Genomic DNA, 12,419 nt, shown 5'->3' with positions numbered 1-12,419 from the left:
GGGCAGGTAGGTTGCCTGGGAGAAGGGGCAGCACCCAGCCTGCAGGGACCAGAATAAGCACACTGAGGGGCTTGGGAGGCGGAGCATGGGACGGGACTGGGGTGGAGACTGGCGGCAGGCACAGTAGGGAGGGATATCAATTTGTGGCTGGAAGAGCCGAGGGCTGGGTTTGTGGCACCTCGATCGCGCAGGCCCAGGGCGCCAGCGTGGGGAAGGGCTGACCTCCCTCTGGCCTGTGGAGCGCTGGACGTCCCTGGCACCGGCTTCCCCAGGCCATAGCCGCCCACCAAGGGGAGCCAAAGCCCAGCCCAAGCTGAGCGCTGTGCCAACACTCGTGGAACGCGGTTGCCACCTAGTGGCCAGATCTGGCGTGACCAGCGCCCAAAGAACCAGCCCGAGAGGCAGGGATCACAAAGGCAACCTCCACAGCGACTGTAAGGATGGCAACACCTATGGACACCAAGCGTCTGTCTCCCCAGCCACCCTGTACTCCACGCTCCCTGGTCCTTCTGTCCTCACAACCGTATTAATTGCAATGATAAGGGTAACATCTACATCAAAATAACGACTCCCCACCTTATATCTGGCCGCCACTTTCTGCCAGGCACTGAGCTAGGGGTTAAAAATCACCAAGCGATGGCCCCTTCCTTCAAGGACTCTGATGCTCAGATACTTAGAGTCAACCAAGGTACAAGACAGTGGGTGACAGAAGAGCTTCAATAAGGTGTGGGGGCACAGATGAGGCGATAATGTGCTTATGTTTTTCCGATTGATTACTCTTATGATCAGGAAGTCCAATAGCCATTTAACAAAAGGTCTGCTTGGTTCCGGAAACTCTTAGGTGCTGGGGATACATCGGTGCATGAAACAAAGATTCCCAACCTCGCGGGCTTACCCTCTAGCGGTGGGGGAGAGGGGTGAGAATACCGAGACAATACCTTTAATACATAAATAATTGGGCATGTTGAAGGGTGTTAGTGTTAAGGATAAAAAAAAAATTCAAGATGGTTCTATGGGTCTGAGACGTAAGACAGGGTAAGCCTAAGAATGTGGCATCAAGCAAAGCCTTGAGGGGAGTGATATTTAAGCCAAGCCTTGAAGGTGACTTTGGACTTTGTGAAGTCACAGAAGCCCATACTCGAATACTCCCAGGCAGGAGGTTTACACCATCAAGATGGGCCGCTGAGGTGGTTCTTCTTACAGCAAAGTTTTACTGAGTCCCAGCCTTTTTTCTCACTTATGTCAAGTTCTGCTCCCAGACCTTATACAAGTAGGGTTATAAATTAGTTTTCTATAATACCAATGTGATTGGTCTATCTGTGGGTCTCAGATCACATGGAGGTGTGACCTTGGTGTTTATTAGAAACCTACGTGAAGTTCCCAGGTCATGTGGCTCAGCAAATTTTAATGGATGTCCCCCCAATTTTTCTCTGTCTTACACAACCACTTCCTTGGGTTCAGACACAAGGCTTTAAGAAATCCCACGTGGTGCCAATGAGGAGCCATTCAGGATGATGGAGGCCATCCCCAATAACTGTAAGAATTACTCTTTTAAGGCTGAGAAAGATCCCTTTGCACCCAGGAGTGTCTGTGCACAGTAGACACACAATAAAGGTTTCCATAAATAGATGTTCTGTTTCCCATAATGGTGGGATAGATCATGCAGAACCACCCTCCAAATAAAGACAATTACCAAAAATGGATAAAATACAAATGAAACGACCTCCCGAAGTCGTTAGAGGGCTCACAAGAAAATAATGAATGAGCCCCATTCCCTGAGGAAGACAAGCCGGGTGAGGTGGGGGCACTTGGAGTGACTTCAGCAAAGACTGTGAGGCTGGACAAAGCTTGGTCACCAGTGAGCTCCGTGGAAGTGAAACTGGGACAACCGCTTTGGAAAGAGTTTCATCTACTAAACTAGGAAATGTACCACACCCTCTGCCCCCGTAACTCCACTCCCAGGTGCATAATCGAGAAGAGTGCGTGCAAGTCTCCCAGAGACATATATGGGAATGTTCACAGTAGCATTTTCACAATGGCCCTACACAGGAAACACCTCATGTCCATGGTATGTTCAGAATACTGTACAAGATGAAAATCAATTATAGCAACACAATAATAAATCTAAAGCTGAGTGAAGCCAGATGCAAAGAATATATAGTGTATAATTCCACTTACATAAAGTCCAATTAACTAGCCAATGTAATCTCTAGTGCCTGAGAATGCATGTTAAGGCAGAAATGATTATTACAAAAGAGACATTGGTTACTTTTGGGAGCTGGAAGCTCTGTGATTGGAAGAGGGTACAAGATAGGCTTTGGCAGTGCTAACGACGTTTCTTGATTTTGCTGGGGATTTCATAATTGTTCTGTAAATAATCACTGAATTAAAATTTTTTTGTGGGGGGAGGGTACAATTTTATATATGTTGTACAATGAAAAGGTTAACAAACCTTTTAACATGCTGTTGCATGTCTCATTATTTCATTCTTTTTATTGCCACATAGTATTTTATTATAGGTACAAACTGAATTTTTTTTAATCCAGCCACCTATTGAAAGACATTTAGTTTGTATCTACTTTTTGATTATTACCAATAAAGCTGCTATGAACACTCATGTACAAAGGCCATTGTACAGATGCACAGTTTCTCTTAGGTACTTATGATTGGAATGCCCGAGTCAAATGCCACTGTATGTTTACTTTTTAAGAAACTACAAAAATCTTTTCCAAGTAAGTTGCTTCACTTTACATTCCCACTAGCTGTATTTGTCTTCAAGCTGCTCCACATCCTTGCCATCCTCGCTTGGTATACATGCTTAGTGTAGTCAGTCTTTTTTAAGTCATTTAAATCCGCAGCTGGGAGGGCTGACTTAAGTTATACAAGGGTTTTTGACTGTCCTGTGGGTTGGTGTGCTTAACCCCAGCATTGTTGAGGGTGAACCTGCATATTCATTTAGTGAGTGTATGGTGATGTTTCATTCTGGGTTCAATTTGCAAAGGTTTTGAGCATTTTTCCATGTGCTTGTCATTCATGTATTCAAATGTTTGTTCATTTAAAAAATGTAGGGTTTTTTTTTCAGATAGTTTACTTTTATTGAGTTTTGAGTTATCCAACAGCCTTCTAGCCTCCAATTTTTCCTGCTGATTAGTATTTTGTTCATCTTATTGGGGTCCCCTGGTGATGCATTGTTTCTTCCTTCCTGATTTTGTGGGGGTTTTTCCCCTTGTCTTTGATTTTTAGCATTTTTACTATGATGTGTCTGTTTTTAAAAATCTCTTTGAGTATATCCAACTTGGAGTTCATTGAGCTTCCTAGATATGGAAGTTGTAGTTTTTTAAAAGAAATTTGGGGGTTTTGCCATTATTTCTTCAAATATTTTTTTTTCCTTTCTCTGTCCTCTTCTGGAACTCCCATGATACATATATCAGTGCTCTTAAAGATGCCCCATCTTCCTATAATGCTCTGTTCATTTTTCATTTCTATTCTTTAGTTTGTATAGTCTCTGTTGATCTATCTTGAAGTTCAGGTATTCTTTCTTTTGCCAGTTCAAATACAGTCTGCTCTTGAACACAGGTTTGAACTGCATGGATCCACTTATATATGATTTTTTTTCCCAACTGACCACAGTTCAGTTGACCCATGCAGTTCAAACCTGTCTTTTTTTTTTTCCACACTTGGAAACCTGTATATGCAGAGGGCCAACTGTAGTTAAACATGCAGGAGGTTGGCACCCTAACCCCCCAATCATTGAAGTGTCAACTGTATACTGTTGAGTTTCTCCCATGAATTTTTATTTGCCATTTTAGTACTTTTCAACCCTAGAATTTCTATTTGGTTCTTTTTTTTTTTTTTTTAAGATTTATTGTCGATTTTTGAGAGAGATGAAGGGAGATGGAGAGAGAAACATTGATGTAAGAGCAAAGCATCTATTGGCTGCCTCCTGTATAGTCCCTACCAGGGATTGAGCCTGCAACTCAGGCATGTGCCCTGACTGGGAATTAAACTGGCAACCTTTCAGTGCACAAGACAATGCCCAACCAACGGAGCCACACCCGCCAGGGTTCCATTTGGTTAAATTTTTTATCTCGTTGGTATTCTCTATCTGATGCAACACTGTTATCATACCTTCCTTTACTTTTGTTTTCCTTTACTGTGGGCATGTTTATAATGGCTACTTCAAAATATTTTCCTATTAAGTCTGATACCTAGTCACTCTTACAAGCAGTTTGTGCTGCCTGTTTTCACTAGTATATGGTCATACTTTCCTGTTTCTTTGCATGCCTAATACATTTTTTAAAAATATATTTTATTGATTTTTTACAGAGAGGAAGAGAGAGGGATAGAGAGTTAGAAACATCAATCGGCTGCCTCTTGCACACCCCCTACTGGGGATGTGCCTGCAACCAAGGTACATGCCCTTGACCGGAATCGAACCTGGGACCCTTGAGTCTGCAGGCCGACGCTCTATCCACTGAGCCAAACCGATTTCGGCTGCCTAATACATTTTTGTTGGTAACTGGACATTTTAGATAAAGTATTGTAGCAACCCTGGGTGATGGACCCCTCCCTACCTCCGGGGCTTTTTTGTGTAGTGACTGGCTGAATTTCAGTGAACGCCATTTCTCCCGCCGATGCTGCTCCTCAGGGTGGTGCAGCTTTGGGGATGCCCAGTTGAGGGGCTCCCTTCCACCTTTTCCCTGACTCTGAGGCTGGGCATGGGGACAATGGCAAGCTTCTCATGGAATGGCACTTCCACTCCAGGAGCGAGTGCTCAGTGAGGGAGGGGATGGGTAGTAGCCTGTCCTCTTAGCTTGCCTTTCACAGCATGGAAACACCACCTAAGGTGAGGAAAGGACCCTCAGGGGCCCAGTCTTGCCAACATGCTGTCCCCATCCCCAGAGTGGGGGTTGGGTAGAAAGGAGCTGCAACCACTCACCTGCGATTGCTTGGGACTTAGCCTCATCAACCAGCAGCTGCAGGCAGGGTGGGAATCACTAAAATCCTGCAATTCCTGGAAGAAAGCCTTCCTGCATGGAGCTGGAAAGGGGGGGTGGGGAGGGGTAGGCAAGTGTCTGGAGTCTGGAGGGGAGAGAGTGGGAGGAGTCTTGATTCAAATACCACAGACTTTCTTACTGAAACTAAGATTCACTTTTCGTACTCAAAGTAAAATTCACCTTTCTTAATGAATTTTCATATTTTCTTAAATGAGTGTTTCTTCATTTACTGTTTGTCTTTAGGACCAGTTCCTGAGGTTTTAAATAGTTGAACTTTCAAAAATAATTTTCACCAATTTCGTTGGAGAGCAAGTCAGCAGACCTGCTTATGCTGTCATACCAGAAATATCTCTCTCCACTGAGTTCCCGGAATTCTTTATATGCTGTGCATAAAGCCCTTTCTTTATTGGAGATGTGATTTGTAAATATTTTCTTCCAATATGTTGGTTGTCTTTTCATTCTCTTAAAAGTATCTTTTGATGAGCCAAAGTTTTGTATTTTGATGGGACTCCAATTTATCATATTTTTCTCGTTTTATGGGCTGTACTATTGGTATATCTAAAAAAATCTTTGCCTAACCTAAGGTCACAAAGACTTTGTCTTACTTTTTTCTTCCAAAAGTTTTATAATTTTAGTTTACATAATTAGGTCTATGATACATTTTGAGTTAAAAATTTATATATGGTATGAGTTCATTTTTTTTAAAGGGTCAAAGTGTTTTTTGTTTTTGTGAGGGTTTTTTGCTATATTTTTGTTCTATTTTGTTTTTGCATATGAGTAGCCAATTGTTTCAGTACATTTGTTGAAAAGATTTTCCTTTCCCTATTGAATTAACATAGCATCTTTGCAAAAAATCAGTTAACTAAATATGTCTAGGTTGATTTCTGGACTCATTATTCTTGATTGAGCTATTTGTCCATATTGATACCAATACTAGAATACCTGGCTTATGGTAGCTTTATAATAAGTCTTGAAATCAAATAGTTTAAGCCCCTAACTCTGTTCTTTTTAAAAGGAGTTTTGGCCACTTTATTATCTTTTTGCATGTCTATATACATTTTAGAGCTCACTTGCAAAACTCACTTATCAAGTCTAATAGTCGTGTTTTTTTTGTAGATGTCATAGGATTTTCTACATAGACAATGTTGTCTGCCAATAAAGACTTACTGTTTTCCAATTGGGTGTTTTATTTATTTTCCATATCTGATTATAATGGCTAGAACTTGCAGTGCAATATTGAATAGAAATGGGTAGTAAGAGCAGACATTCTTGCCTTATTGCTATTGGAAAACATTAAGTCATTCACAATTAAGCATGATGTTAGCTATAGGGTTTTTTGTAGATGCCCTGTTAGAAAATTCCTTTTTATTCCTAGTTGGAGGAAATTTCCTCCTATTCCTAGTTTGCTCACAAGTTATGAGAAATGAGTGGCTAGATTTTGTCAAATGCTGTTCCTAATTCTATTGAGTTGATCATATAGTTTTTCTTCTTAGTGGGTTATATTGATTTTCCATTGTTAAACCAATCTTGTATTACTGAAAAACTCCACTTGGTCAGATGTGTTATCTTTTTAGATATTATGTTCACTTTGCTAAAATTTTGTTTAAATTTTTTGTCTATGCCCAGCCAGAGTGGCTCAGTTGGTTGGAGCATTGCCTCATGCACTGAGAGGTTGCACATATGTGGGTTGCAGGTTCGATCCTGGGCTGATGGGGGTTGGGGGGGAGGGCATATATGGAAGGCAACTGATCAATGTTTCTCTCTCACATTGACATTCTCTCTCTCCCTGTTCCTCTCTCTAAGCACATCATTGGGTGAGGATTAAAAAAAAAATCATTGTCTCTATGATCAACAAGGGTGTTGGGCTTTAGTTTTCTTTTCTTGTAATTTGTTTGCCTGATTTTAGTATCAGAAAAATGCTGGCCTCGTAGAATGAGGTGGGGATTTTTCCCTTATTCACTTCCTGAAAAGTATGAATTGGTATTATTTCTTACTTAGATGTTTTGTGGAACTTAGCAGTGAACACAGCTGATACTACAGGTTTGTTTGTGGGAAGGCTTTTCACTAAAAATTCAATTTCTTTAATAGATACAGCACTATTCAGACTGACAAGTTCTTCTTGCAAGAGCTTTATTTGTATCTTTCAAGATGTTTGCCATTTCATCTAAATCATATTTTATTGGCATAAAGTTGTTTATAAAGTTGAATATGCTTTTAATTTCTGAAGACTATGGAATGATATTCCTCTCTTATTCCTGATAGTCCTGTGTTGTCTTTTTATTTATATCAGTCTGTTTGGCTAGAGGTTTGTCAATTTTATTGAGTTTTCTCAAAGAAGCAGACCTTGGTTTCATTAATTTTTCTCATTATCCCGTTTTTATTCCATTGATTTCTGATCTTATGCTTATTACTTTCTTTTTCTGCTTACTTTGGGGTTAACTTGCTCTTTTTTATGGATATTTAAGATGAAAGTTGAAATCACAGATTTGAGACTTTTGTTCTATTTTAATATAGGCAGCTAGTGTTACAATTTTTACTCTAAATATTACCTTATCTGTAGCTAATAAATTTCAATATATTGTTTTCATCTTCCTTCAACTCAATATATTTCTAAGTTATTTTTATTTCTTCATTAGAAGCATGTTGTTCAGTTTTCAAATATTTGGGGGTTTTCCAGATCTGTTATTGATTTCTAATTTTCCTTTTTCTTTTGCCAGAGAATATACTTTGTATGATTTGAACCTTTTATTGTGACTTGCTTTGCAGCCCCAAATATGGTCTCTTTTGGAAATGTTCTGGATGTACATGAAGAGAATGTGCATTGTGCTGCTAGGTGGCGTGCTGTCTAAAGGCTAAGTAGGTCAAGATGGCTGATAGTGGCTTTCAAGTCTTCAAAATACTGATGTTCTGTCTACATATTTTATCAGTTACTGAAGGTGTTGAAACATGCAACTATATGTGTGGGTTGGTTATTTTTCTCTATGTAGTTTATCACATATTGAGAAATTAATATGCACATAAACACTTAAGATTGTAATTTCCTCTTGTTAAACTGACCCTTTATCATAAACAACCATGTTAATCCTAATCTTGGCAATATTCTCAAGTTCTGAAATCAAACCGTTTACTATTACTTCAGTTCATATGCTTTCTTTAAATTATTGTTACCATGATGTATTTTCTCTATATTTTTATTTTAAACCTAGTTTCTTTATACTTAAAGTGGGTTCGAGTGGGCAGCATATAGTTGAGCCTTGCCTTTTTTACTCAATGTGACAATCTCTCCCTTTGTATTGAGTGTTTACACCATTTACAATCAATGTGATTATTGATATAGTTGGGGCTTACCAGGAAATCTATTATCTTGCTATTTATTTTTTGTTTTACCTTTGTTCCCACTCCCCACCTTTTTCTTCTTTCGCTCAGATTAACTGAATACTTATTAACTCCATGTATTTTTGTTCTTGTTGTTGGCTTATTAGTTATAACACTCCTTTGGGGGGGAGGGGGAAAGATTACCTGAGCTATACTATACATCTTTTAACTTACTGCCGTTTTCCTTCAAGTGATATTACACCACTTCATGTATAGTCTAAGACTATTACCATACTACACCTCCATTTCCCCTTCCTAAACTGTGTAGTTGTTTTACTTTGACATGTGTTATAAACTCCACAATAAATTGTTACTATTTTTGCTTTCAGTAGTCAATTATCTTTCAAAGAAATTTAAAAATAACAATATAAAAGTTTTCATGTTTATCCATATATTTACTATATTTCCACATGGCATTATTTTATATCTGCTTGACTTTTAAAAACACTTCTTGTAGTACAGGTCTTCCATGATATAGTCTTTCAGCTTTTGGATATTTGAAAAAGCATTTGGCCTCTTTGTTTGAAAGGTATCTTCACTGAACATAGGGATCTAGGTGGCAGGTTCGGTTTTGTTCCTTCTATCGTTATATTTAAGGTGTTGCTCCACCGTGTTGCGGTTTCCACTGTTTCCGATGAGAAGTTTCCTGCCATTTTTACCTGAGCTCCTTCCCTGTATGTAACATGCACTGCTCCTCCCCCGTGCATTGTCTTTTATTACTGGTTTAAACTAACTTAAGATGTGCCTTGGTGCAACTGTCTTTGTGTCTCTTGTCCTTGAATTCATTAAGCTTCTTGGATCTGTGGATTTATAGTTTTCATCAATTTTTTTTTAAATGTTGGACATTATGTCTTCAAATGACTTGAAGGACAACGAAAACACAAAATAAAAACATTTTTCCATACCTTTTCCTTTCTCACACCCACGTCCTCTCCTGTTTACCAGGCTGCCTGAAGTGGCCCTGTTTATGGAAGCTTTGACCACTGCTTGTCATGTTTCACTCAAATAGTTTGGAGTAGTTTCTACTGATAAGTCTTCAAGTTCTGTAACCTTTTCTTTTGCTTTCTACTCATTGTTAATTCCACCCAGTGTATTTTTTTTTAAAATCTCAGGTGTATTTTTCATCTCTTTCATGTTATTTTCTCATCCTTTTTATATCTTCTGTGCCTCTACTTAACAGGCTCAATCTCCTTTCTACTTCTTGACCACTACCTTCTTGACTACGTGGCATGTAGTTACGATACCCTTTTGTACAAACAATAATTGTATTATTTGTGTCATTTCTGGGTCTGTTTCCTTTTCTTCTCCCCCGTCCCCCCTTCTCTTAGTGGTTGCATTTTCTGACTTTTCGCATGCCTGGCCATTTTTTATTAGATGCCAAACATTTTCAATTTTACCTTGTTGCATATTTAACATACCTGTATCCCTAAATTCTTATACTTTGTTCTAGGAGATTGTTACTTCTAAACGGTTTGATACTTTTGAGCCTTTGGACCATGGCTAACTTTGCTCTCCTACTGAAGCAAAACATGTCAGACTCTCCTATCCAGAGCCCTCTGAATTACAGTTTTCTACTCTGGCTAGCAGGAACGCAAACTAGGCGTTGCTTTGTGTAAAATCCTATGGTGGGTCCTTCTGCAGCCTCAGCAGTCTCCTTTCGTGCATACAGTCTCCCAGGGGACCCTCTTCAGATCCCTCCGCTTTCCTTCTGTGCAGCGCACTCCTCTCTTGTACTCCGCCTCCTGGGCTCCACCCACTTTGGTCTCTCTGGATCCCAGGTGAGCTCAGGGAGACCTCTGGGCTCTGCTGTGGTGCTCTCTCCCGGAGCTGCAATCAGCTGGGGCAAGCACAGGACTCAACCCATTTGTTTTTCTTCTCTCGGAGCCCACTACCCTGCGGTGCTTGATGTCTAGTGTCTTAAAACCGTTGTTTTATATATCTTATCAGTAATTCTTTCATTTTTTTTCAAGTGAGAAGATAATTCCAGTTCCTGTTCTTCTATCTGAGGTCAAAGTAAATGTCAAAACCATTTTGAAGGCAAGATTTTTATTACAATGTTATATGATCACTTTTACGGAAAGGGAGTGAAGATGCCACTTCTGAAGAGGTACAGTTATGTTCTGAGGGGAGGAAAACAAACAAACGTTCAACTATTAGAGATCTGAGCTCAGATTCCAGTACTGCCAACCGGGCAAAGCACCAGCCTCTCTGATTCCCAGTTCTCCCATCGGTACAACAGCACTAATAATATCCACCTCATAGGCTGTGAGGTCTGAATGTGATGTAAGCAACTTGTTATATGTCAAAGGCACCTCAGACATTGTGGTTTCCTTCTTTTCCCCCTAAAAGTACGATAAGAAGCTATTTGTAAGGGACCTGCCTCTATTGATAACAACGATCCCAAGCCTTTCCCTCTCAAATATCTTAAGATCCTCTCTGTTACAGGAAAAAAATAATCCTAATGGGCTATTGAAAAAAGCATACACAAAGGGTAACCCTAGGAAAACTGCCCATGACTTTTACCCGGTGAAGACGAGTGGGAAGGAAGAGCCTGGGTCCTGCCCTGTCTACTTCTGGTTTGGATTTGGCCGTTTTTTAAGTGGGGAACAATCCAGAATTCCAGCTGTGTCAGGAAAAAGCAAACAAATGAAACAGATGACAAATCATTTCTCGAAGACCCGGAGCCAAACTGGCTTAGCTGCTGGAGTGGCAGTAGAAGCCAATTTCCCGGAGTATTTACAAAATCATTTGTAAGGATAATATCTTCCAGACTTTTATGGAGAGGGCTTAGGACAGACTTTCAATCTGCAGATGCCACCGAGTTAGCATGTACTCAACAGGCAGTTGCTGAGACTACCATCTCCCACCATAGCCCGCCCCAAACCCGATCTAGGCAGAAAGGTGGGAATAAGCTGTGGTCTTTGCTCTTCAAATATATACCACAATCTAAAGAAGCAACAGGAGAGCACACAGCTAATCAAAATCAACTGGAATGTGTTTTGTGGGGGGAAGGAGTACTAGCAAACTGCTTCAGGAAGACAGAGATAAAAGATCAGCAGAACCTTCGAAGAGGAGATGCTGAATATTTTAGTTTACATACAACATAGAGAAGGGAAGGAAAAGGGATCTTTCAAGTCAAGGGAGGGAGGCATACCCTGGGAAATGAATCTGAGGCCTGATCTACATAGGATTGGAATGTGTCAATTAGAAATGTTTTTAGCTGAAAGAATCCTTTACTAATACAGTCTTGAGCTATGGAGGTTTGTGTTGTCTAAACGCTCTGAGGTATGTGGTTACTGGCACTGACTCGGTGGCTCAAGAATATCATCTGGGAGGCAGGTTCCCTCCATTTTTCTGATCTGACATCTTTGACACGGTGGTTTTTCATCTTTGTATTTTTCACCTCATATTTGCAAGATTGTTGCCACAGATCCAGATCCCATTAACTGGTGTTCTGAACAAGAAATCAAGTTCTTTAATCAAGGAAGAAAAAATTTCCAGGAGTTCACCGGTTTTCCATTCCATCTTATTGGCCCCAAATGGGTCTTGTGACCATTGTCAGAGGGAAGGTTGGAAACATATCTGGACAAGAAGAAAGACGTGACATGAAAGGCCTAGAAAAAATATAATCCCTCCCCTGGGGCTCAGCAACTTGCTGCTTTAAACAAAATCAGTGCTTAATCAGCAAGGAAGAGGATTAAACAGCCAGTAGTTGGGCAATTAATAACTGACTGCATTTCCATTTTTGAACATTAATCCAAGTTACAGGAAGTGTTCTAGCGAGAGAAAAAAAAAAGATGCCAATGATTCAATTATCCCTCCAGTTTTTAGATTTATCTATCCTGCCCTCCTAGGATTTAAGAGAACCTGACTATATCCCTGAGAAACACAGGCTCTCAAAAACTGCAGGCTCAGACCTAGATGCGACTGAATTTCTGTAGTTTTGAAGAAATTTGCAGTTTTCAGGTTTGCAAGGACAGAGTTCACCTACATTACAAATTAAATTCAAAAGGATGATTAAAAACTGTATTCATATAAAACCTCTCA

At 40.0% G+C, this 12,419-nt stretch overlaps 1 protein-coding gene across 1 annotated transcript in view; it reads right to left on the bottom strand.

Annotated features, from left to right (window-relative positions):
- Nucleotides 1-8,779: 8,779 nt before the first annotated feature.
- The window catches only part of TMEM135 (transmembrane protein 135), a 236,886-nt gene continuing 233,246 nt past the window's right edge, over nucleotides 8,780-12,419 (bottom strand). Inside the window, exon 16 of the transcript XR_013814406.1 lies at nucleotides 8,780-11,954. The gene's annotated coding sequence lies outside the window, so the exon portion shown is untranslated. The remainder of the gene's footprint in view (nucleotides 11,955-12,419) is intronic.

This window comes from Cnephaeus nilssonii, assembly GCF_951640355.1.
Source record: "Cnephaeus nilssonii genome assembly, chromosome: 13".
Taxonomy (NCBI): domain Eukaryota; kingdom Metazoa; phylum Chordata; class Mammalia; order Chiroptera; family Vespertilionidae; genus Cnephaeus; species Cnephaeus nilssonii.
Note: the sequence above shows the minus strand (reverse complement) of the source record. Positions and strands in the feature narration are given on the sequence as shown.